The 23,676-nt window shown below is 42.7% G+C and overlaps 1 long non-coding RNA gene across 9 annotated transcripts in view; it reads left to right on the forward strand.

Moving 5' to 3' along the window:
- Nucleotides 1-23,676, forward strand: part of LOC114487735 (uncharacterized) — a 182,004-nt gene that overhangs the window by 114,212 nt on the left and 44,116 nt on the right. For 6 of the 9 annotated variants that reach the window (XR_008619288.1, XR_008619286.1, XR_008619284.1 and 3 more), the window contains exon 3: nt 20,821-20,958. This is a non-coding gene — a long non-coding RNA (uncharacterized lncRNA). Of the gene's footprint in view, nt 1-20,820; nt 20,959-22,864; nt 23,659-23,676 lie in introns of those variants that run through there. The other 3 variants (XR_008619282.1, XR_008619285.1, XR_008619281.1) reach the window with 3 other exon arrangements.

The raw sequence follows: 23,676 nt of genomic DNA on the forward strand, positions 1-23,676 counted from the left end.
ACGAAGAAACATGACTCAGATTCCTGGCAAAGTAAGAAACAGCTGTTGTCTTTGTCCTGAAACCTTTGGAAGTTGCGTTCCACTACAGAATAGTTAATGACAGACAGTCGACTTGCTTGTCTGACACCCATGGTAGAGCAACAAGAGCCACTGTTGCCCTGAGCAGGATCCCAGCCCACAAGAAAAAGTTCATTGCCAGTGTGGAGCTGATGGGAACCTTGTAATAATGAAATGGGGCAGGCTGCTGGGGAAGATGCCCAAATTCTATCTCTCTTCCTAAGGCACATGTCTTCATTGTTTGCAGGCATTTCCACATGGTGTGTACACGGGCCCTGGAATTGGACACACCTTGTGTTGCCACTTAAAATCTGTATGATCTTTGGAATGTTGCTTAATCTTTTCTCTACAATTCATTTTCTCCTCTAGAAAATGAATACTAAAAATATACTTACTTCAAAGGGTTGTTAAGAGCAAGAGTCAGCAAACTATAGCCTCAGGCCAAGCCCAGCCTGCTGCCTGTTTGTCTAAATAAAGTTTTATTGGAACATAGCCAGATTCACTTGTTTACATATTGTCTAAGTAAAGTTTTATTAGAACACAGCCGGGTTCACTGGTTTAAATATTGTCTAAATAAAGTTTTATTGGAACACAGCCCAGCTCACTTGTTTACATATTGTCTGTGGTTATTTTTATGCTGCAGAGTAGCTGGGACAGAGTTACTGAAACCTGAAAGAGTTACTGTTTGGCCCTTTACGGAAATAGTTGGGAACAGTTGGCTAACTCCTGGTTTAAGGATTAAGAAGTAGCAAATGTGAACCTTTTAATACAGAGTCTGGAACACAGCTACAGTCGTGAAATATTGTTGGTTTAAAATGGGGATAAATAGAAATAACTGCTTTTAAGTTTTTGAAGAAGAGGGTTTGTTGACCTAAGTCCAAGTGAGGGATGTGGATCCAGGCCCCACAGGAGTCAACAGAGGCGCCATAGGAGCCAATGGGAACCTCAGCTGGGTTGCCACAACTGGGTGTCCACATCAAAGGCAGAGGAAGAGGGACACAGAAACCTCCTGAGTCTCCAGGAGAGAGACCAGGGCAAGAAGGGTGGGAATCATAACACTGAGTCTGGGGATGGGGGATGGCAGGTGTTTTGGTGAGAGTTCTTGGCAGAGAAGGGGTTAACCCATTACATAAGGAGTATTTTTAGGGAACTGCAGGGGAAAAAAGTGCTCTCCCAATTGGAAAGCTTGTGTGATGTGTGAGCTACTCCAGGCGCCCTAAAAACCTGCTGGCTTCACAGGCGTGCTTCAAATGCCTTCCACTGGCCGCTCTCCCTTTACACTCACATATAATTTTATCTCTTTCGGTCCACAACAATTTATCTTTTTAATACCCTCTGTTAGTAAAGCTGTGCTTGGCCCAGTCAGGCATTTCCAGTGCTGGCTTAAAAATTTCAGTGGCTCACTCAACGAACATTTTAACAGGAGGGAAAAAAAAATACACAAGAGACGAATGTTTAAGTAGGCTGACTGCCAGGCAAAAGGGAGCAGAACAGTAGAGACAGAACTTCTTAAAACCTTTCTTCAAATACAAAATAAAAACAGGATCATGCGAGCATTCTGAAATGGGCTGGATGTTAAGTTTTCTCATTGCAGATGCACTCAGTGCTACCAATTTTATCATTCCTGGACTTCAGGTAATTTGGGGATTGAGTGTCCATCACAGCCACTGAGTCCTATTCAAGAATTATTTCTTTGCTTTATGACTAGGATGTCTTAGTAGCAAACTTCCAGAGTTATTGTTTTCTTATAAAAAATAGACATAAAGATCAACTATTGTCTATTGCATTGTGCAAAAGGTTTTTCACCTCCAAAGCTTCATTGAATCCTCAGAACCAGTTTTCAAGGTTTAGAGAGAGTCAAGAAGACAATGAGCACCCCTAGGCTATACGGCCAGGTCAAAGAGCCAGCGGCAGAGTCACAGTCTGAACCAAGGCTACGGGAGTCCAATCTCAGTGTCCCTTTAAACTTTATTTCACTAGGGAATCTTACCCTTGTTTTCTCTGCTCACTCTTAGACAATAGAACATCTCGAAGTTATTTTCAATTACAAACACAGATTGATTCAGAGACTACAATGTTCACACCACAAATTTTTTTTATTTTTTTTTCCTTTTAACATCTTTATTGGAGTATAATTGCTTTACAGTGGTGTGTTAGTTTCTGCTTTATAACAAAGTGAATCAGTTATATACATATATCCCCATATCCCCTCCCTCTTGCATCTCCCTCCCTCCACCCTCCCTATCCCCCCGCTCTAGGTGGTCACAAAGCACCGAGCTGATCTCCCTGTGCTATGCGGCTTCTTCCCACTAGCTATCTATTTTATGTTTGGTAGTGTATATATGTCCATGCCACTCTCTCACTTCGTCACAGCTTACCCTTCCCCCTCCCCGTATCCTCAAGTCCGAGAGAGACTCTGAACTTAGCTGGAAGCCCGCAGTAGGAAAGGGGGCAGAAGGGTCAGTATTCTCAAACTTCTCTTCCTGCTGCTTCCACCCTGTAGCCCCATGAACCCCCTGAACCTCCTGCCCCGGCCCCCTCCCACCCTCACAGCATCAGCCTCCAGGGACTGCTATTGGAGAAGGAAAGGGCAGAAGAGGTGTTGCTTGAACTGACTCTGGAGTTGTCTGGCTTTCTGTTCTCTGGGTCTGTTCAGATGTGTACAGTTGTTGCTTTCTCCTGCGCGGTGCACTTGGAGACTATTGGCTTGGCGTCCTTGACCTGGGCACCAGGGTGGATGTATCTGTTCTAGGTTGTGACTTACGCTCTTTCTTCAGCCCCTGGGCCTCTAGCCGTGATCCTCTGGCCTCTTTCTGCTGGCACTCCTTGGCCCCCTGCGCAACCTGATTGAAAAGGATCCAAGATGGCCCCATAGCTGCCTTGTCACCTATGCCTGCTCCATGGGAACACTGGCATTCCCCATGGCCCTGCAGACCCTGTGCTGGCCTGTCCCAGTGCCACTGTTCCCAGGCTCCACCACCAAGGCAGGTGGTCAGCCCTCCCAGCACCCTCCACCTGGGGTGTCCTGGGTCAGGAGTCTGAAGCAGTTCACAACCCACTTTTCCATTCTCAGACATCAGGCTCCTGTGTCTCCCGAAACAGGGATGCCTTTGGAAGCTCTGAAGGGTGCTTTGAAGCCCCTTTTCCCTCACCTCTTCTGAAGAGGCAACTCAGCATGATAGCTTTCCTTTGAAAGGATATCCTTCCAGAGTATTCCCCATAATACCTTACCCTGCCCCTTTGCATACCTGGATCTGCTAAGCCATAGAACAAGTTCTCTTTGTTTCCTTTTAAATAGCGGCATCTGCAGTTTAGAAGGAAAGCTACCAGTTGTCACAAAGTGGAAAACAGAGGCAGAGAGTATCACTCTACTTTCCTGCTCCCCTCTTCTCCCCTTTTCCTGGGAAAGTTGCCATCTTGCTTTATATGACGAAAAGTTCTCCAGACACCAAATCCTTTGGGGAAGAGTCCAAAAAATAAAATTCTCATCTACATCCCCAACCAGACCCCTCCCCATCGATTCGCTGTCCCATCTGAGCTGCAAGCTTCTCCTCCGTGAATCTGGGCGTTGATGCTATGGAAGCCTTCTGTGGAGATCCTGCCTGCTTGACCCCGCCCCCCAGAGGCCAACCATACAATGAGAATGAAATGGAAAATGTAGATATCGGGGAGGTCTAAACAGTCTACAGACGGGAAAGCAATAGAAGTTAGCTTGCAGGAAGGAGAAGGAAGTTCCTGAGAGATAAAATGCTACAGATGGAGGAGTCTGCCACGGTAGTCCAACCTGGTCATCAGGGCCTATGGTAGCAGGGAAGAAGAGCTGCAGGGTGATGCGAAACACTGTGTCTCTAACAGTCAGTGCAACTCAGCTATGGCCCCACCTGTCGCCTCTCTTCTCTCTCAACATCAAAACAAATAAATAAGAAAAAGGCAACATTTCCCTGCAAGCCAGTGAGGAAGGTCACTGTCAGATCTGGAGACATGTGGAGGTGGAAGGACAGGCAACACTGTGACAGCCAGAAAATTCAGAGTTTAGGGGAGGATCGGCACGCCCTTGTAGATGGCCCAAGCAAGGGTGGTGAACCAGCCAGAGTTAGGGGCTGCAGCAGGAATTCCTTGTGAGACAACTGTCCCCTCCCCTCTGCCGTGCGCCAGAAAGATACGAGAGGGCACGCGGTGAGGCCATACTGCTTGACAAGTGACGGTTATTGTTCCAGCTGACTCGGAGACAAACGTTGAAAATGACATTAATTAGCATCTAGAAGCTTGTAGAGATGAGCAGATTAAACACATCTTAACCTCAACATAACATCTATAAATGTACTCTTCATTTGATGAGAATTATACATGCAAAGTACTAAGGGGAGTGGGTCGGGATGGTCAGGAAGGGATGCTGGCTCAGCTATTCGGTGGTTGATGATCTCATTCAGTGGTTCTCAAAGCAGAAGTGACATCCTGGGACTTTGGAAACATAAACGTGTCCTGGGCCCCCTACCTGGATCTCTGATTCAATGGTTCCGGATGAGTCCTGGCAGATAGAGATTAGAAAAAGCTATGCAAATGAGGCTGATTCATACCGCTGGTTGAGAGCTGCTAAATTAAGTCTTGGACAAGTTTACATTTCTTTTCTACCTTTTCTATCTGCTTCTGTGTGACTCATGACCATTTAATTTTTTTTTTTTTTTAACACACCAATATGAGAGGACCAGGGAAAAGGAACAGTACAAACTCCAGAGGATGCTCAGATTCTTGTAAGTGGTTCAGATGAGGTTTCAGTGGCTGAGGATGATGAGACCGATGGTTCAAGAACCGCGTATTGTGAGTACATTTTTGTAGTCCGTTTACCAAATATAACCAGGACTCACTCCACAGAAGGAAAATGATTTTTAAAAATTAAAAAGCATGGAAATCAAACAACTGTACTATTTGGAAATGTCAACTGATGGATAATGAGTTACTAAGTGATTGTTTCAGAAAAAAAAAGAAGGTAGATACTTTTTCCTCCCCCATCACGTTTATATAAGTAGAAATAGTCTAAGTTTTCTGGGATTGGAGCACAGGTGACAAGATTGGCATTTTGTTTTTGTAGGGCAGTGTTGGCTCAGAAAGCTGGAACAGTCAGCCGTTTTAGAGAGGCAGGTTTAGATTTGGATTACCAGTAGAATATCTGCCTGGATGGCAAGGACATCTCCACAACAGATCCTGACATCATTTGACACTTAGATTTAGATGGCCTGGAAATCTGTACCACATCAGAGTGACAAAGGCCAGCTTCTTGGTGTCATCTGGGGCCTGGCCAGCTAGACGGTCCTGTGGTTCTGGAGAACGTCATTCTGCTTAGGAGTCAGTTCGCTGGAATTTGATATTTATGTCAAATGGCAACCTGATGATACTTACTCAGTCTATTCAAATCTAGGGGAAAGCAGATAGCCTACAGAGACCAAATATTTGGCTCCACGGAGACAGGAGAAACAGGCAGACCAAAAAGACAAACTGGATGCAGCGTGCTCTAGATTCAGACAGACCATGATTCATTTCCTTAACACCTGGCTAAGTTATTCCACCAAGAGTCTCAGCTTCCCTCATGAAGAAACAAGGACTGTTCACAAAAAAGTCCATGTGTTCTCCCAGACACTTGATGGGGTTCTACTACCCCCGTCCCAGGTCCTTTGACATCAGGCATGGTCAGGTGACATGTGAGCACAAGAGAGCCATGAGCACTTCTAGGGAGTTAACAGCCAGTTTGCAATCCATCCTGCTTTTTCCTCTGGGCCCCTGGGACTGCCAACAGTGGCTCTGCTCCATTACCTACATCCTGGAGTGAGGAAGCCTGGGAGGAAAGCTGCCAGCTAAGCAATCATCAGACATGTAGTGTCAGTGATTAAGAACTGTTATAAGCCACTAAGGTTGGAGGCGTGTTTGTTATCACAGCATCACCTAGCTGATCCTCACCGATCTGGGAGTCAGTTCATTTTCAAGGGTGTAGAAAAGAATTGAAGCAAAGTCTGCAGAGCACCTGGAATGGTGTTGGCATATAGCAGGTAATTAACTTATTCAATCTTAAAATGTATGTTAAGACATCATACACCAGATGCTGTACTAGATGCTGGGGACACACTGATGCATAAAACAAAAAGTGGCCTCTGCTGTCATCTGCTTACCGTCTAGAGATGATTCATAACCCGTGGACATTGTCACTGTTGCATTTTGTAACAGGCTCGATTTGCGTAAGTGCTGGAGCAGGGAGCTTACCTATAGAGGAGGCTCTAAGAAGACATCAAAATGCACCGTGGCTGCCACATCCACTCTCAAGAGCTAAAATCATACTGGGTACAGGACACAATATTTTTGTGGGGACGTGGTTACTTGGGTACATATTGCATTTTGCAAAAGAATATTGATGATAGCTGCTAGTTATTTTGCACTTGCTGTGTTCCAAACCGGGCGCTAAATGTTTTCCACACCTTATCTCATTTAATAGAATCCTCACAAGAATGCTATGAGACTGGTGTTATGATGCCCCTTGGATTATGAGCAAATTGAGGTTTAGAGACTAAACTACTTACCCAAGGGTACAGAACGGTTCAGTGGCAGAGTCTGAATTTGAATCCAAATTTGATACCAAAAAAAAGAAAAAAAGCAAGTCACAGGCCTATTAGACTATTTCAACCAGAAAGAAAAAGGGTTAGACTACCATTTTTTTTCTATACAGTTACACTTTAAAAATAGGCTTGGAATTCAACAACTGCCTCTTTTGCAAAAAGTTTATCTCACACAAGTTGCATTCGTTTGGCTGGGTGTATTTTTCTGTTACTGTGTTGTTGTGTTTGGAACCCTCGCCATCAGTCTTGGCAAACTGGTCTCTGCACAAAGGCAGAGAATGGATAGATCAGGATGCTGTGCTTGTCAATCTTAAGGGGAAAACTTGACCCTGATAAAATCCCCTGAGACCGGTTGCTTAGGCCCACAATGAGGAAGGCAAATCTCTCAAGTTACAGAATAGTTCAATAAGGCTGTCACCACTCCCCTACCACCCTCCAACCCCCCCAGGTGTCTGGAATGCCCCCACCCAAGAGCCTGGAGCAGGATGGATGCCAGGAGCTCACCCTCATCCCCTTTGGCCGGTGGATGATTCAGAGCAGGTGCTGTCAGATCCTGTCTCTTTGAGATCCCAGTGTCATCTGTGCTAGGTGGTTTCATTCTGGGAGAAAGACAGCCACCAGCAAGGGTTCTAGAAACATTATTTCTTTCCTCGTTTGACTGACAGGAGCGAGGTGACAGGAACAGTGGGCTTTCACATAAAATGATGCCTCTGTCTCTGTGTTATTCCAGCAGTGGAGCTGGGAGTGCTCCACTCACAATAACTCATCATGTCCAAAACAGAGCTCATTATCTCTCCCTGCAAGCTGCCTCCTTTCCCCTCCCCAGCATCCCCTCTCTTGGTTAATAGCATCACCATACACTGAGTCACCCAGCTGGAGAGCTAATAAGTAGGCAGGAAGGAGAGGAAAGGCCTTGGGATGTGGAATTACAAGAGCAGGATGTAATTGGCATCGTCACAATGGAGGGACTTTGGGCAATTTACCTAACCTCTCAGAGCTTCAATTTCCTCTCCCATCGGAGTTTTGATGATTATAATAATGATTGCGATGTATAAGATTTCCCCTCTGTCCAGCCTTGCTTCGGGGTTTTGTTTTGTTTTTTTCCCTGCTTAACCTATACAGTTAACTTTCTTTTTTTTTCTTTTTCCTCTCTCTCTCTTTTTTTTTTTTTCAGTTAACTTTCTTTAACTGTAGTGGCCAATTTTGCCTGGCCAGGTCTGAGCCCTATGGGCCCCTCAGTTGGCTTGTCATTAACTATTTAGTCCAGGGCACTTCACAAAGACTAGCTTGTAGATTCAGCTTTCCCACTCACCTGAGTCCTTTCACTCCACTGTAGCCATGGGGACCTTCTACTTTTAATAAAATGCATCAATTTTCTGATTATAGAGATAATATACATTTTAAAACTGAAATTATAGAAAAGTATAAAGAACAGAATAAAAGCATCACATGGCATAATACTTCAAAGACAGCTACAGATGCTATTTTGTTAACTCCCTCCCTGTATGTGCTTATGAGTGCTTAACACCGCTGGGACAGGACACCCTACTTGCAGGAAGCAATCCGTCAATGGGCAGAGCAGTCAAGAGGAACGGTGGTGGGAGCATGTTTCCATCAGCTGAGGAGAGACAGGACCTACGCACATGGGCACCAAAGAGTCCTGAGCAAATTCATTGGACAGCAGGGAGGTTTAGTTCTGTCCCTAATAACAGCCTCCACCCTTTCCAACACAGAATCCTTACACAAATTGTATGTCCAGAAAAAAAGCACACTTCAGTCAAAGACAAAGTAGAATATAACAGGGAACAAGACAAGAACTGTATAGAAACTGTACGAGAAAAAAGGTCAAAAGTGGGAGAAAATGGCAAATGAGAAATGCATAGAGAGAAACGTGGTCTTTGAACAGAGGAATAGTGGCGCTACAGTTTCATTCATTAAAGAATATTTTAATAAAGTATCAATATTTAAAAATAAAGCTCAAAGCAGAAATGTAAGCACACAGAGAATATATGGCACCCTAACAGAATGAGCTGAAACTGAAGCTGGCAGAAAGAAGTGAACAAGAAGGAAACAGAAGAGAAAAATAAAAATTCTGAGAAATACAAGCTACATTAAAGAAAAGATAAAGAAGAATTAGTATAGTTGAAAGCACAGTAGTTTATTATGGAGGAAAGGGTTGAGAAAATCAAGCAAAAATGAACATAAAAGAAGAACCAAAGAATATATATATATTCTATAAACGCATATATGTATATAATATCTATCTCTATATTATCTATCTGTATTGTGTTATATCTATCTACCTACTTACATATCTACGAAGAGAATAAAGTCAAAAGAGTTCCAACTTGTCATAGTCATTGTCCCCAAAGAAGACACTAAAATAATGAAACAAAAAAATTATCAGATTTTAGTCCAAGAAAACTTTCCGTAAAATAAAGATCGAATCCACATAATGAAAGCACACCATGCTCTCAAGGAAAACTGACATGGAACTATTAGCACCAAGAGATATCCTAAGAAATAGTGACCATTACAGAAAAAGAAACAGTCCTTTGGGCATTGAATCAAAATATCAAGGAAACTGTAAGGATAAAAATCATTGGATTGGGGCTTCCCTGGTGGCACAGTGGTTAAGAATCCAGCCGCCAATGCAGGGGACATGGGTTCGAGCCCTGGTCCGGGAAGATCCCACATGTCACGGAGCAACTAAGCCCGTGCGCCACAACTACTGAGCCTGCGCTCTAGAGCCCGCAAGCCACAACTACTGAGCCCACGTGCCACAGCTACTGAAGCCTGCGTGCCTGGAGCGCGTGCTCCGCAACAAGAGAAGCCACCGCTCACCACAGCTAGAGAAAGCCCGCGCGCAGCAATGAAGACCCAACGCAGCCAAAAATAAATAAATAAAATAAATTTTTAAAAAAATCATTGGATTGGGCCTCAAACTTTTCCATATTCAGTGCTGGAGACAGTGGAGTCACACTCCCAAAACCTTCAAGGTAAGAAATGAAGACCCAACCATTTTATACCCAGTATAACTTTTGCTAAAGCACAAGGGCAAAAGAAAATCATGCTAGTACTGGCATAAGTATCAACATATAGACCAATGGAAAACAACTGAGAGTCATATTCGATTGATTTTTGACAAGGGTACCAAATCAATTCAATGGCAGAAAGACTAGTCTTTTGAACTAACGCTGCTGGGAAAACAGGATATCAACATGCAAAAAAATGAAGCTGGACCCCTAATTCACAGCACATACAAAAATTAAGTCAAAGTGATCAAAACCTTAAATGTAACAGCTAAACATAAAACTCTTAAAAGAAAACATAGAGTTAAATCTTCATGACTTGCATTAAGAAATAATTTCTGATATATGACACCAAAAACACAAGCAACAAATGGAAAAATAGATAAATGGGACTTCATCCAAGTTAAAAATATATGTGCTTCAAAGAACACCATAAAAAGAGTGAAAAGACCACCAACAATGGGAGAAAATTTTTGCAAATCATACAACTAACAAGGGGATTAGATCTGGAATATATAAAGAACTCTAACAACACAATAATACAAAGATGAATAATCCAATTTAAACATAGGCAAAGCATATGAATAGATATTCTTCAAAGAAGTTATACAAGTGGGCAATGAGCACACACAAAAAAGATACTTAACATCATTGCCATCAGGGAAATGCAAATCAAAACCACAATGAGATACCACTTCATCACCACTAGGATGGCTATAATAAAAGAGATAGATAATAATGTGTTGATGAGAATGTAAAGAAACCGTAACTCTTGTGCATTACTGGTGGGCATATAAACTGGTGTAGTCACTGTGGAAAACAGTTTGGTAGCTCCTTAAAATGTTAAACATAGAATTACCATATGACTCAGAAATTCCACTCATAGTCACATACCCAAGAGAAATGAAAATCTACATGCACACAATAACTTGTACATGAATGTTCAAAGCAGCATGGTTCACAGTAGCCAAAAGTGGGACAACTCAAATGTCCATTAACTGCTGAAAGGATAGACAAAATGTGGTGTATCCATACAATGAAATATTACTCAGCAGTATGGTAAGCGAAAGAAGCCATCACAAAGGACCACATAGTATATGAATTCATTTATGTGAAATGTCCAGAATAGGCAACTCTATGTAGACAAAAAAGAAAAAAAAAAATGCATCAGTCGTTACCTAGGGCTGGTGTGGGGAGCGGGTTGGGGGAGGGTGGGAAGAATGTAGTGTAACTATTCATAGGTACCAAGTTCCGTTTTGGAGTGATAAAAATGTTCTAAAATTGATTGTGGTAATCATTGCTCAACTCTGTGAATATACTAAAAGCCATTGAATTGTCAAGTCAAATGGATGAATTGTATGGTATGTGAATTATAACTCAATAAAGCTGTTATAGGAAAAAGAAGAAAACCATTTTAAAGGGTATAAAAACTTAGAGAATATAAATCCCATAGGGTCTTGTTAAAGAAATACTAGATGATTAACTTCAGCCAACAAATGAACAGTAGTACTCTGGTAAACAGACTGGCTGTAAACATTGAATCAATCCAACTGTGGGACGAAGCTAAAAAAAAAATGTGGTTTCAAAACTGTGCTTAAGTATTACAGATTATAATACAGTAAATAAAGTAAGACTCTCTCGGTCCATTCTGATGTAAATAAACAGAAGGAGAAGGAAAAGCTCTACCTTATAGTACAATTCAAACTAATAAGTATAAAAGGATTGATGGAAACAGAAAATCACTATTTGGCAGCCATCATAGTGGTCCTTGGATATAGTGGACCTATGGCCACTGATTCAGGCAGGTATTGGTTCAGACGTGCTAAGGTAAGTGGGTAGTAATATGATGATGTACATAGTATTGGTATGATCTCAGAATATACCCCACGAGATAATAACCAGTTACAAAAGGGAAAATGATGTCATTATGGTAGAGAAACCTGGCATATACCAGCCTGACCAGGTGATCAAGGTTAATATCGCCAGTGGTGGGTAGCTTGAGCTGACATCGTGTATACGTAAAGCACTGTGCTGAGAACACAGCATCATTTCTGTGGATAGCCCTACCAGGAATGCACAATCTGGATCTGGTGCTGTGGAGACGTCAGATAGACCCACGCTGAGTGTCATCTGACAGCGTGTGAAGCCTGTACTCTTTAAAATTGTCGAGGATGTGAGAGACAGAAAAGATAAGGAACTGTTTCAGGTTGGAGGGGACGAAGACATGACAAGAAGATACAGTACATGTCCTTGGATGGCAGCCTGGACCATAAAGGAAAAAGAGACATAGTTGAGAAGTTGAGACAGTTGGCAAAATTTGAATGGCATCTTTGGATTGGATGGAAGCAGTGTGAAAATATTGACTTTCTGATCTGGAAGACTGTATGGTGGCTCTGTAGGAGATTATCTCTGTTTTAGGGGACACATACTAGAGTCTTTACAAATGAAGGGATTTCACGTCTACAGCTTGCTCTCAAATAATGAAGAAAAAGAAGTGTGTGTGTGTGTGTGTGTGTGTGTGTGTGAGAGAGAGAGAGAGAGAGAGAGAGAGAGAGACAGAGAGAGAGAAAGGGAGAGAGGGGATTATGGAGCAATGCAATGAAATGTTAACACCTGGGGAATAGGGGTGAAGGAGTTATGGGAGTTCTTTGAACTTGTTAACTCTTCTGTAAGTTTGTAATTACTTCCAAATAAATTATTTTTAAAAGCAGAATATAAATGTTACAACGCTGAAAATGTAAAAATGTTGCCATGCCATCACAGAAAATCAAAAGGTGGTTAGCTCTGGGTCTGAACATGCTATTCCTTTATCCTGGGACCCTCTCACTCCACATTTTAAAGTGATGGATTCTCTTGTGTCATTCATGGCTCTGCCCAAACACCCTCAGGAGAGGATGTCTCTGACCACCCTTGCCTCTGTTTGCTTTGAGACACTCATCACCAGTTGGCATCATACTAGATATTTAGATAACTAGCACTTGATCTGCTGGGCTTATATTCTGTTATGTCTCTTTTTATTTATGACCCAGGATGCTATTAGGAACATGCACTGCATTTAGTTGTCGTGTCTTCATCTCCTCCAAACTTTGGTGCTTAGAAAAGTGTCTGGCACCAAATAGGTGCTCATTATATATCTTTTATTGTCGAAAAGCTGGGGTGAGGAAGGAGGGGAGAAAGCAGAGCATGAAGTACTCTGATTTCTCCTTTACAGCCAGTGGGACCAACAGATAATATTTAGAGGGAAAACTGCTGTTTGTGTCATTTGTAGCCATTTGTGTAAGAAAGAGACTAGGTAGGTGGAGGGACTTCCTTGGTGGCTCAGTGGTTAAGACTCAGCGCTCCCAATGCAGGGGGCCCAGGTTCGATCCCTGGTCAGGGAACTAGATCCCACATGCATGCCACAACTAAGAGTTCACATGCCACAACTAAGGAGCCCACATGCTGCAACTAAGGTGCCAGCAAGCAGCTACTAAGGAGCCCTTGAGCCACAACTAAGGAGCCCTCGAGCCACAACTAAGGAGCCCACCTGCCACAACTAAGATCCAGCACAACCAAATAAATAAATTAAAAATTTTAAAAACAGAATATATTTTTTTTAAAAAAAGAAGTAGGTGGAGAACAGGCTCCATATGCATCGGCTGTAAAGGTTTAGCACATCTCCATCCTCCTGGACTAGGAAAGAACAGGGCACTCACGTTTCCCCCCACACACCCCTTACTTCAAAGAGAATGTCTGGCTGACCCCATCCCATTTTAGGGCAGGCTATCGTACTTGTGAAATCCATAGATCCAAGAATCGTATTGCCTGGGCTCAAATCCCAGTTCAGCCATTTCTTAGCTGTGTGATGTTGCGAAAGTTACCTAACCTCTCTCTTCCTTGGTTCACTCATCTGTAAAATGAGGACAATAGTAGTACCTAGCTCATAAAGATATCTGAGGAGAAAATAAAATGTAAAGTGCCTAGAACAGTGCCGAGTCCAGAGTAAGTGGTAGCTATGACTATTGTCAAAAGATTTGGACCTTTTTGTTAGTATCTTTTAATCAAACAACTATGGGATAAGTGACTTCCAAATATTAAATAGACCCCATTCTTTCCTCTAGCCTAATCCCTCTAACGATGAAATTATTCCCGGATTTGAAAAAGAAATACAAACGACCGTTCAATGTGTCCTGTGATATCATTCATGCAGAGACTTCTATATGCCCACTTTCCTTCTCCTTGTTTTCTTGGGCACACAGGGAGGAGTGTGTGGCTGAGATCTGGAAAATGGGATGTGGACAGAGTGTAGCACACTGCATGACGCTCCATGCCTCTTTCTTTCCCTCGTGTTTGGCCAACTGCAGAATATCCAGTAGAGAATTCTGAGGCTCTAGGGGACGGAGAGTCTGGGTCTCAGAATGACACCACTCACCCATCTTGGGCTGCAAGCTGAGTGAGGAACAACCCTTTATGGGTTTAAGCCACGGAGTTGAGGGGCTTGTTTGCTAAAGCACTTAACCTCATCCGGCAGAGAAATGCATAGTGAGCCTACAGTCTTCAAGGCACTGTTCTAGGCTCCAAGGATACAGCAGTGAATAGAATAAATAACGTCTGGGTTGTCATGGAGTTTATATCCCTCCTGCTACAATACAGATCATAAACTACTATATGAATAAATGATATGCCAGGTGGTAATGGTAATCCTTGCCAAGCAAAAGAAAATAAAAAAGAAACCAGGGCAAAGTGGATGAAGATTCATACAGATAATAGAGGACCATGTAAATAGTGACAAAACAAGGCATGGGACAGAGTGGGCATCTAATTTTATGAGGAAGTTAGGCTGAGCAGATCTCTGCACTTGAGTAGGAAATTGAGCTCTGAGTTTCCTGCAAAGCATGTTAAATTAAGTAGATAGGATTATGGGAGTAGGGGTGTGTGTGTGTGTGTGTGTGTGTCTGTATGTGTGTGTGTGTGTGTGTGTGTGTGTGTGTGTGTGTTAGATAAAATGTTTTTCCAGTAGCAAACCCCAAAAGGAATGTATTTCAATAATCCCTTCAAGGACCTCAAGTTCAGAGGATGGAAAAGGTATTAACGTTCTGAGTCGTGCACAAAGAATTATGGATGAGTTGGGACAGAAAGTGGTGACTTCCCCGGAGGAGAGCTGGGGCCTTATTGTGAGGCTGAGCCGGCGCTGACCAGCCTCTCTCTGCCTCAGTGACCTCCAGTGATTTCCTGCAGTGAAGCTTTTCTAAATGCACAAGCTGTTAAACTCCATTGTGCTGCTTTGACATCTGGAACAAATCCTTTTGTCATACACCATCAGACTTTAAACAAATAAGAGCTAATGAGTTATCCAGACGCCATGAGCTTGCCCCAACCAATAATCACTTTGTTCACTGAAGGGTAGTATAGAGGTAACAGGCAGAAAGATCTCTCCTGTCCCACCTTGCAAATAGCTGACTTGTCTGATGTTTACAATGTAACATATTTATTTTGCCAGGTCTGCCCTATATATCATCCTGTCCAGAAGCTCTACACCATAATGGTGTGGAAAGAGTCTTTGTTTTGGTGCCAAGCCCAGCAGAGTTTCAGTCCCGGATTCTCTCGATCATTACCAGAGTGAGCAAGGGTGCGCCAGTGACCCTCCGTGAGCCCCAGTTTCCTCACCTATACACTGGAGGTAATAGCACACACTCCATAAGGTGGGATTACGTAACAGTTTAATACAATGTCTGGCACATAGTAGGAAATCAATAAACATTTGTTCCCATTCTATCCTCAAACCACTTTTAATTAGTGTGCCCTTTGAGAAAATGGTCAGTGATTTTTTTTTAATAGGACATATTTGGTAAGTTCACTTTGAGGATAGTGATTTGTTCTTTTTAATTTAAAGCCAATTAATCAGAGTAATGTGGCCTTCCCTCTACTGGATGCCTCTCTGAAGTCTCTTTCCCTACAGTTGACAACAGAGAAAAGGCTATTTGGGATAAAAGGATGCATACACTCCTTCTCAGGCTGGTTGCTGGGGGGATTGAGGGGGATATTAGGCCACTGGATTATATTTGTGTGTCTGGCCTCTGGGGACAAAGAGCATGGGAAGGGTGGACCTACTTCCAGCTACAGTAGCTCAAAGCCATGAGCACCTGTAGGAGAGGAAATAAACCAAAGATGAGGCACCTGGAGGACCATATGAATATGGGTGGGACATCCAAACTTCAGCCCAAAAGGCAGCCCGAGATGGAGATTTGGGAGCACGCAGAACTAAGCAGCGTACGCAGGAGAGGCAGAGGCGATTGGCCAGGGGGCGGGTGTCAGCACAGACGGGAGCCAGAAAGACAGAGAAATGGCAGCTGTGGCCAGTGCATGGTCTTCCCAGACCAGCTGGGGGGATTGGGGGGGATATTAGGCCACTGGATTATGTTTGTGTGTCTGGTCTCTGGGGACAAAGAGCATGGGAAGGGTGGACCTACTTCCAGCTACAGTAGCTCAAAGCCATGAGCACCTGTAGGAGAGGAAATAAACCAAAGATGAGGCACCTGGAGGACCATATGAATATGGGTGGGACATCCAAACTTCAGCCCAAAAGGCAGCCCGAGATGGAGATTTGGGAGCACGCAGAACTAAGCAGCGTACGCAGGAGAGGCAGAGGCGATTGGCCAGGGGGCGGGTGTCAGCACAGACGGGAGCCAGAAAGACAGAGAAATGGCAGCTGTGGCCAGTGCATGGTCTTCCCAGACCAGCCGCCTCAGGCAGTGGCTGGAGGACTTTTTCTTCTTTAATGGCTTATAATTGCTTTACAATGTTGTGTTAGTTTCTGCTATACGACGAAGTGAATCAGCTATATGTACACATATATGCCCTCCCTCTTGAAGCTCCCTCCCACCCCCCCCCATCTCACCCATCTAGGTCATCACAGAGCTCTGTGGAGGACTTTTTTTTTTATTATTAATTAATTAATTTATTTATTTTTGGCTGCGTTGGGTCTTCATTGCTACGTGTGGGCTTTCTCTAGTTGCGGCGAGCGGGGGCTACTCTTTGTTGTGGTGCCTTGGAGCTCCCCCCCCCGCCCCGCATCTCACCCATCTAGGTCATCACAGAGCTCTGTGGAGGACTTTTTTTTTTTTTTAATTTATTTATTTATTTATTTATTTTTGGCTGCGTTGGGTCTTCATTGCTACGTGCGGGCTTTCTCTAGTTGCGGCGAGCGGGGGCTACTCTTTGTTGTGGTGCACGGGTTTCTCATTGCGGTGGCTTCTCTTGTTGCGGAGCACGGGCTCTAGGCGCGCGGGCTTCAGTAGTTGTGGCATGCGGGCTCAGTAGTTCTGGCACGCGGGCTTCAGTAGTTGTGGCACGCAGGCTCTAGAGCGCAGGCTCAGTAGTTGTGGCGCACAGGCTTAGTTGCTCTGCGGCATGTGGGATCCTCCCGGACCAGGGCTCAAACCCGTGTCCCCTGCATTAGCAGGCGGATTCCTAACCACTGTGCCACCAGGGAAGCCCAGGAGGACTTATTTTTTTAACCTTTCTTTTAATAAGTTTTAAAATGTAGGTATTATAGGGAAAACTACAAAAATCAGAACTATGTCACAATGACTTGAGGACACACAAAACCCTCCTAAGCACTGTCCATCACCCAGCACCCAACCTCTATCCTCTTCTCCCTCTAGGAAAGTAACTGATCCCCTGACTAGGATATAGAATATCTTAATAACTCTCTTGCTTTTCTTGATAGTTTTGCCACTTTAGCGTGCATACTCGTACACAGTGGATTTGTTTGCCTATTTCTTGAACGTTATATAAAGAGAGTCATACACTATGTATCTTTTATATCTGGTTTATTTTGCCCAACATGATATTTGTAAGATGCATTCATGTTGTAGCAGGTAGCAACACGTCATTTATTTTCATTGCTGTGTGGAATTCCATTGTATGGATATTCTGTGGTGGATTTATTCATTCTGTTGTTGATAGACATAGGGATTGTTTATGGTTTGGGGATACAACCCAAAGTGCAGCTATGAATATTCCCATATACATTTTTGGTGCAAGCAAACACATTTCTATTGAACGTGCATGCATGTGTGTGTTGCCTAGGAGTGGGACTGATGGTGTATAGGGTGTGAGTGTATTTGTGATTAGCTGACAATGCCCAACTCTTTTCCAAAGTGGTAAAATGGCAGTACCATGGAATAATTGATCTCAGTGGATCTTCCATAGATAGTTCTTTGAAAAAGGTCTCAAAGCTCCCTCAAGCCTTCAGCAGAAACAGTTTCCTGACCTAATGTACACCATCCTGCTTATTTTAGCAGCCCTATCAAACTGCTGGATGCCACATACATTCAAAGAGTGATATTGCTGTTGGATTAGAATAAGAACTACTTCTACTGGGATCAGTTTGGTATATACATATACCAAATAGTATAATTCAGTATACCCTAATATTTTATAATTATACTAAACAATAATAGTAAATATTATATAATACATATGAATGTACCAAATAGTAAATAATAGAATCACTGGCTACGTATATTGTCAGACTAGGTCCGTCTCACTTTCTCATTATGAAAAAATGTTGCTAAGTCCCACGGAATAATACTAAGTATCCCTTTCCTGATCCTCCTCCCTTCGCCATGCCTCCACCCAACGTTAGGAAACAACAAAAAATATTTAGCAGCAGCTAGCAAAGATTGTTACCTACCCCAAACCCAGAGAAGGCAGCTCTCTGTCCTGTTGGCTCAGTAGCTGACTCTTTCATTTAGCCTTGTCTAAGAGGTAGGAATGTACTCAACTACCCATATCCAAAACTCAGGAATTTGGAGTTATCTTTCCATCAGACTTGTTTTTGGCCTGAGAGAAGCAGGCCCAGGTCTAGGATCAGTCCAGATAGTGAGGGTAGGTTTTCAAGATAGCCTCAAAAAAAAAAAACTAGAACAGCAAAAATAAAAGTTAAGCTACATAATGAACACCCTAAAAGAAAGCATAAGTGAAGCTTTTGGAAGAATTCTGCATCATGACAATTAAGGATAAAAGATAGGAAGACAGGAAGAAAGCTTTCCCATGAAATAGATTTATTTAATGAAGTGGAAAAAATTAGAAATAAATAACTGCTTTAAAAAAATTAGAACCAAATGTATACTTATTATGCAATGGCAAAAGATAAAATAAATAAAATGAAAACATCATTATTGGAAAGATGTTGGCTGCAAATATTTAGGCTATGGACCCTTTCCCTAGAGAAATGAGTACTTAAAAATAAACATAATATTTTGAATTTAATTTTAGGAGATTCTGAAATTCTCATAAACTTCTGCTTGGAATGTAAAATAGTAAAACCACTTTGGAAAGCAGTTTGGCAGTTTCTTAAAAAATTAAAAGTACTCATGCAATGTGATCCATAGCTATTTACCCAAGAGAAATAAAACCATATGTCCACACAAAGATTTGTATGCAGATATTCATAACAGCTTTATTTGTAATAGCCCAAAACTCAAATCAACCCAAATGTCCAACAGTAGGTGAATGGATACACAAGCTGTGATTTATTGTATAATGGAATACTGCTCAGCAATAAAAGGGAATGAACTCTTGATACCTCTGTAAAGTACAAGAATCTCAGAATTATGCCAGCTGAACTATACTGCATATTTTCATTGATTTAAAATTCTAAAAAAAAGTCCAAACTCATCTGTAGTGACAGAAAGATCAGTGATTGCCTGGCAAGTGGTCAGGGGTTTAGAAATGAAGAATTACAGAGACACAGGAAATTTTAGGGCTGACAGAGATGTTCATTATGTTGATTGTGGCGATGGTTTCATGGGTGTATGCAGACATCAAAAGTTATCACGTATGCTTAAGTGTGTGCAGTTTGTTATATGTCAGTAATTCCTCAATACAGCTTTGTAAACCATTATGCAACACAGTCCTGACCACTTCCAGTAACAGTGCACACTTTTTTTTTTTTTTTTTTTTGCGGTACGTGGGCCTCTCACTGTCGTGGCCTCTCCCGTTGCGGAGCACAGGCTCCGGACGCGCAGGCTCAGCGGCCATGGCTCACGCGCGGGCCCAGCGGCTCCGCGGCACGTGGGATCCTCCCGGACCGGGGCGCGAACCCGTGTCCCCTGAATCGGCAGGCGGACTCTCAACCACTGCGCCACCAGGGAAGCCCCCAGTGCACACATTTAACACCTGTTTGGAACACAATTTTGCAAGATGCATCATAAATTCTTACTATTACTGTTATTACAATACAGGTGAAATGTAAAAGAATCAACCCAAATAGGCAATGATCGGGCAGTTTTTGGTAGGTGGTGTTATTCCCTGATTTGTCTTTTAGAGAAACGCCTGCTTGGAAATGTTACAGACTCACCTATCAGGGAGCATCCAGTTCTGTGGATGCAGCGTCTTATATCAACCATTTTGTTCATGTTTATCTGCAATCACAGATTGTTGTGTTTGATTGACCCTTTGTTCCTTGTGTTTAAAACAGAACAGCTAAGTTCTTTAATTACTCCTTTAGGGACAGTTAATACATTATAAGTGTTTCCTAAGCTTGGGAAAGTGATTGAGTGTTTCTGGTTAATACTTTTATATTCAAGGTTAATTATTGTTTTTTGATGATATTTTTAAATTCATTAACATCCTTAATAAAGTTGGCAACCATTGGTTGGTTAAGGGGACAAAACTATTAGTATGAAAGCTAGATTGTCAATGAAAGATTAGTCTATTTATTTCTTGGTCATAGACAGCATGGGCAGACCCTATAAAATAAAAAATGCTCATCCTGAGTACCTTCTCTTTAACTCATTGATCTAAAAAAGAGCTGTAAACAGCCTGGAGCTTATTATTTCAGCAAGACTGAATAACCACAAAGAAGACAGGGCAAAGGACATTGAGTACAAAGAATTTGGAGAGTGGATGAGAAGGTAGCATAACTGTTCCTCATTGAATGTGATGAATTGCACATAGAAATTTACGGGAAGGGAAAGAAGCAAGAGAATGCAAAGGTTTTTGGCATTTCACAGACCTTCTCTGAACCTTAAATTTTAATGTTATCCTTAAAAAACGATGCACCCCTTGTTCTGGAAGGGAGGTGAGAACATGCAAACTTCACATCGGGCTTAAGCTGGCTTTCTGCTGATTGAATTCTACAGAAATCAGTAGAGACGCATTTCACAGTCTGGAGCGATCTCAGGGAGTCCTTCCCAAGAAGACGAGCGAAGAACTGATGCATCCCTTGAAGAGGGTTAAAAGGGAGCAAAGCAAAGCTACAGACATTGAACTAAATTCAGGTAAGAATTTCTGACACCATCACTCAAAGCAATGGATGTAATTAAGATAGAATGAAAATCATGGAACTGCTAAAACAGCAGAACTATGAAGATAAGGGTGGTACCATTCCACATGGCTCCTTCCTGCCTTGCTTAAAAAAGTTATTTAGTAAACATCAACAGTGCTCGCAGCATGTTAGGTAAAAAAATGGGGAGAGAGAGAGAGAGAGAGAGAGAGGGAAAGAGAAAGTGTTTGACTGTCATAGTTTACCTTGTCATTCTCCTGCTGAAAAATGGCTAATTGGCCCTTCACTGAATAAAAAACAGTAAATAAACACCTTAGCAGGGATAAAAATTTGTTCGTATTCTGTCCCCAGTTCACCCATTTCTCAATATATATCCTTCTCCACTATCTAGTCTTTGGATTTGATATATCAGGATAAGCATGGTACATAATCAATTATCCAGTTCCAGGTATTAGGTAGCAATACCAAACATTAGGTTCATTACTGCTAGTTGCTATCTCACACACACAACACACACACACGCCCCCCCGCACCACACACACACACCACTATCTCAGTGACTCAATGTAAAAAATCATCCAGCACTTCACCACTTTGTTCATGCAAAGTCCAGCCAAGATATTCCTGGTTGGGTGGCTCTCTGGACAGCTGTCCTCTAAGTATTGAATCTGACTCATACTCTTTGCATTTTGATTGACTACATCCCTTAGAGTCTCCTTCCAGCCTTCTGTTCTCCTGACTCACTGGCCAAGAGAAAGCAAGTGAACAGTCTTTCAGAAGATTTTAGGGGCCAGCACTGGAGGCGGTCCATACATCACTTTTGTCCACATTCCCTTGGTCAAAACTAGTCACATGAACCCATCTAGAAATGAGGGGTTCTGTCAGTTACATGTTGCCATATAGCAAAACACCCCATAGCATAGCTCATGTACTTAGCTCACAATTCTGTGGGTTGGCAATTTATGCTGGATTTCACTGGGCTGACTCACACATCTTTTGGTTAGATTCTGCTTCTGGTGGTTGACTGGCTGTTGGCTGGAACAACAGGGATGGCCTGGCCATGAGTCTCTCATCATCCACCAGGCTAGCACAGGCTTGTTCTGTGGCAGCTCAGACTTCTAGGAGTGGAAAGAGAGCAAGTTCCAGTGTGCAAATGCTTTTCAAATCTCTCCTGGGCCAAAGAGAGAATGAATTTATGAATGAATGAATGAAACAATCTGAAGAGTAAAAAGCTAAAGCATAAATCTCAAAATATGCATGGCCTTTAACCAAGTAATAGCATTTCTGGGATTCCATCTTAAGGGAACAATCCTAAATAAAGGGCGAAGTGTAATTTTTTTTTTTTTTTTTGCGGTACGCGGGCCTCTCACTGTTGTGGCCTCTCCCGTTGCGGGCGGGGCACAGGCTCCGGACGCGCAGGCTCAGCGGCCATGGCTCACGGGGCCAGCCGCTCCGCGGCATGTGGGATCCTCCCGGACCGGGGCACGAACCCGTGTCCCCTGCATCGGCAGGTGGACTCTCAACCACTGCGCCACCAGGGAAGCCCCAAAGTGTAATTTTTAATGGTAAAAGTTAAAGACCTCATGATGCAAAGGTTATGTAACCCATTCAATGGAACATTACACAGATATTAAAATTGAGAAAACAATATAAAATTGATGTAATACATTGAATGATGTAATAACATCAAAACATCTATGATTTAATAGAAAGTTAAAAAGCAGGATAGTATATAACTATAGAAATGTTAAGAAAAATATAATATAGAAGACTTCCATTAAAAAAACTGAGCTCAAAACGCTCACAAATATTAACGTCGCTTACCTGCGTGGTGCGTGCAGAGATAATTATTTAGTTTTGTTTTAATCTTCACTTTTCTTACTCTCTAAATTTTCTTTAAGGCGCAGTTCTTGTTTCTATGGTGAAAAATAAACATTAACAAAGTAAAAGCACTAACAGTGTTTGCTACAGTGAGAATGGTCACCAGGCGGCTGAGGACTCAAAGCCGGGAGGAAGGACGGTGGATCTGTCGGTACCCCCTCCCTAGCCGAGGGGCAAGATGTGTGACCAGTTCCATCTTTGCCACCTTCCTGTGTAATGATGGCGTTCCAGGTGGCCCCACCTGCCTCCATGCTTAGAGACGCCTTCTTAATGGTGGTGGCACTTTTTCTCTGAGTCATTCACACTGTCCCTCTGTCTCCTGCTATTAAAGCGACTGGCTTTCTGACACGTTGGTCTGAGTTGAGGGCACCAGGCTGAGCAGAATCGCTGCTGGCACCTGCAACCAAAAATGGGCAGAAGATCTAAACAGACGTTTCTCCAGAGAAGACATACAGATGGCCAACAGACAGATGAAAGGATGCTCAACATCACTGATCATCAGAGAAATGCAAATCGAAACTACAATGAGATATCATCTCACACCGGTCAGAATGGCCATCATCAAAAAATCTACAAACAGTAAATGCTGGAGAGGGTGTGGGGAAAAGGGAACACTCTTGCTCTGCTGGTGGGAATGTAAATTGATACAGCCACTATGGAGAACAGCATGGAGGTTCCTTAAAAATCTACAAATAGAACTACCATACGACCCAGCAATCCCACTACTGGGCATATACCCAGAGAAAACCATAATTCAAAAAGAGTCATGTACCACAATGTTCACTGCAGCTCTATTTACAATAGCCAGGACATGGAAGCAACCTAAGTGTCC

Source organism: Physeter macrocephalus, chromosome 14 (genome assembly GCF_002837175.3).
Source record: "Physeter macrocephalus isolate SW-GA chromosome 14, ASM283717v5, whole genome shotgun sequence".
In the NCBI taxonomy this organism is placed as follows: domain Eukaryota; kingdom Metazoa; phylum Chordata; class Mammalia; order Artiodactyla; family Physeteridae; genus Physeter; species Physeter macrocephalus.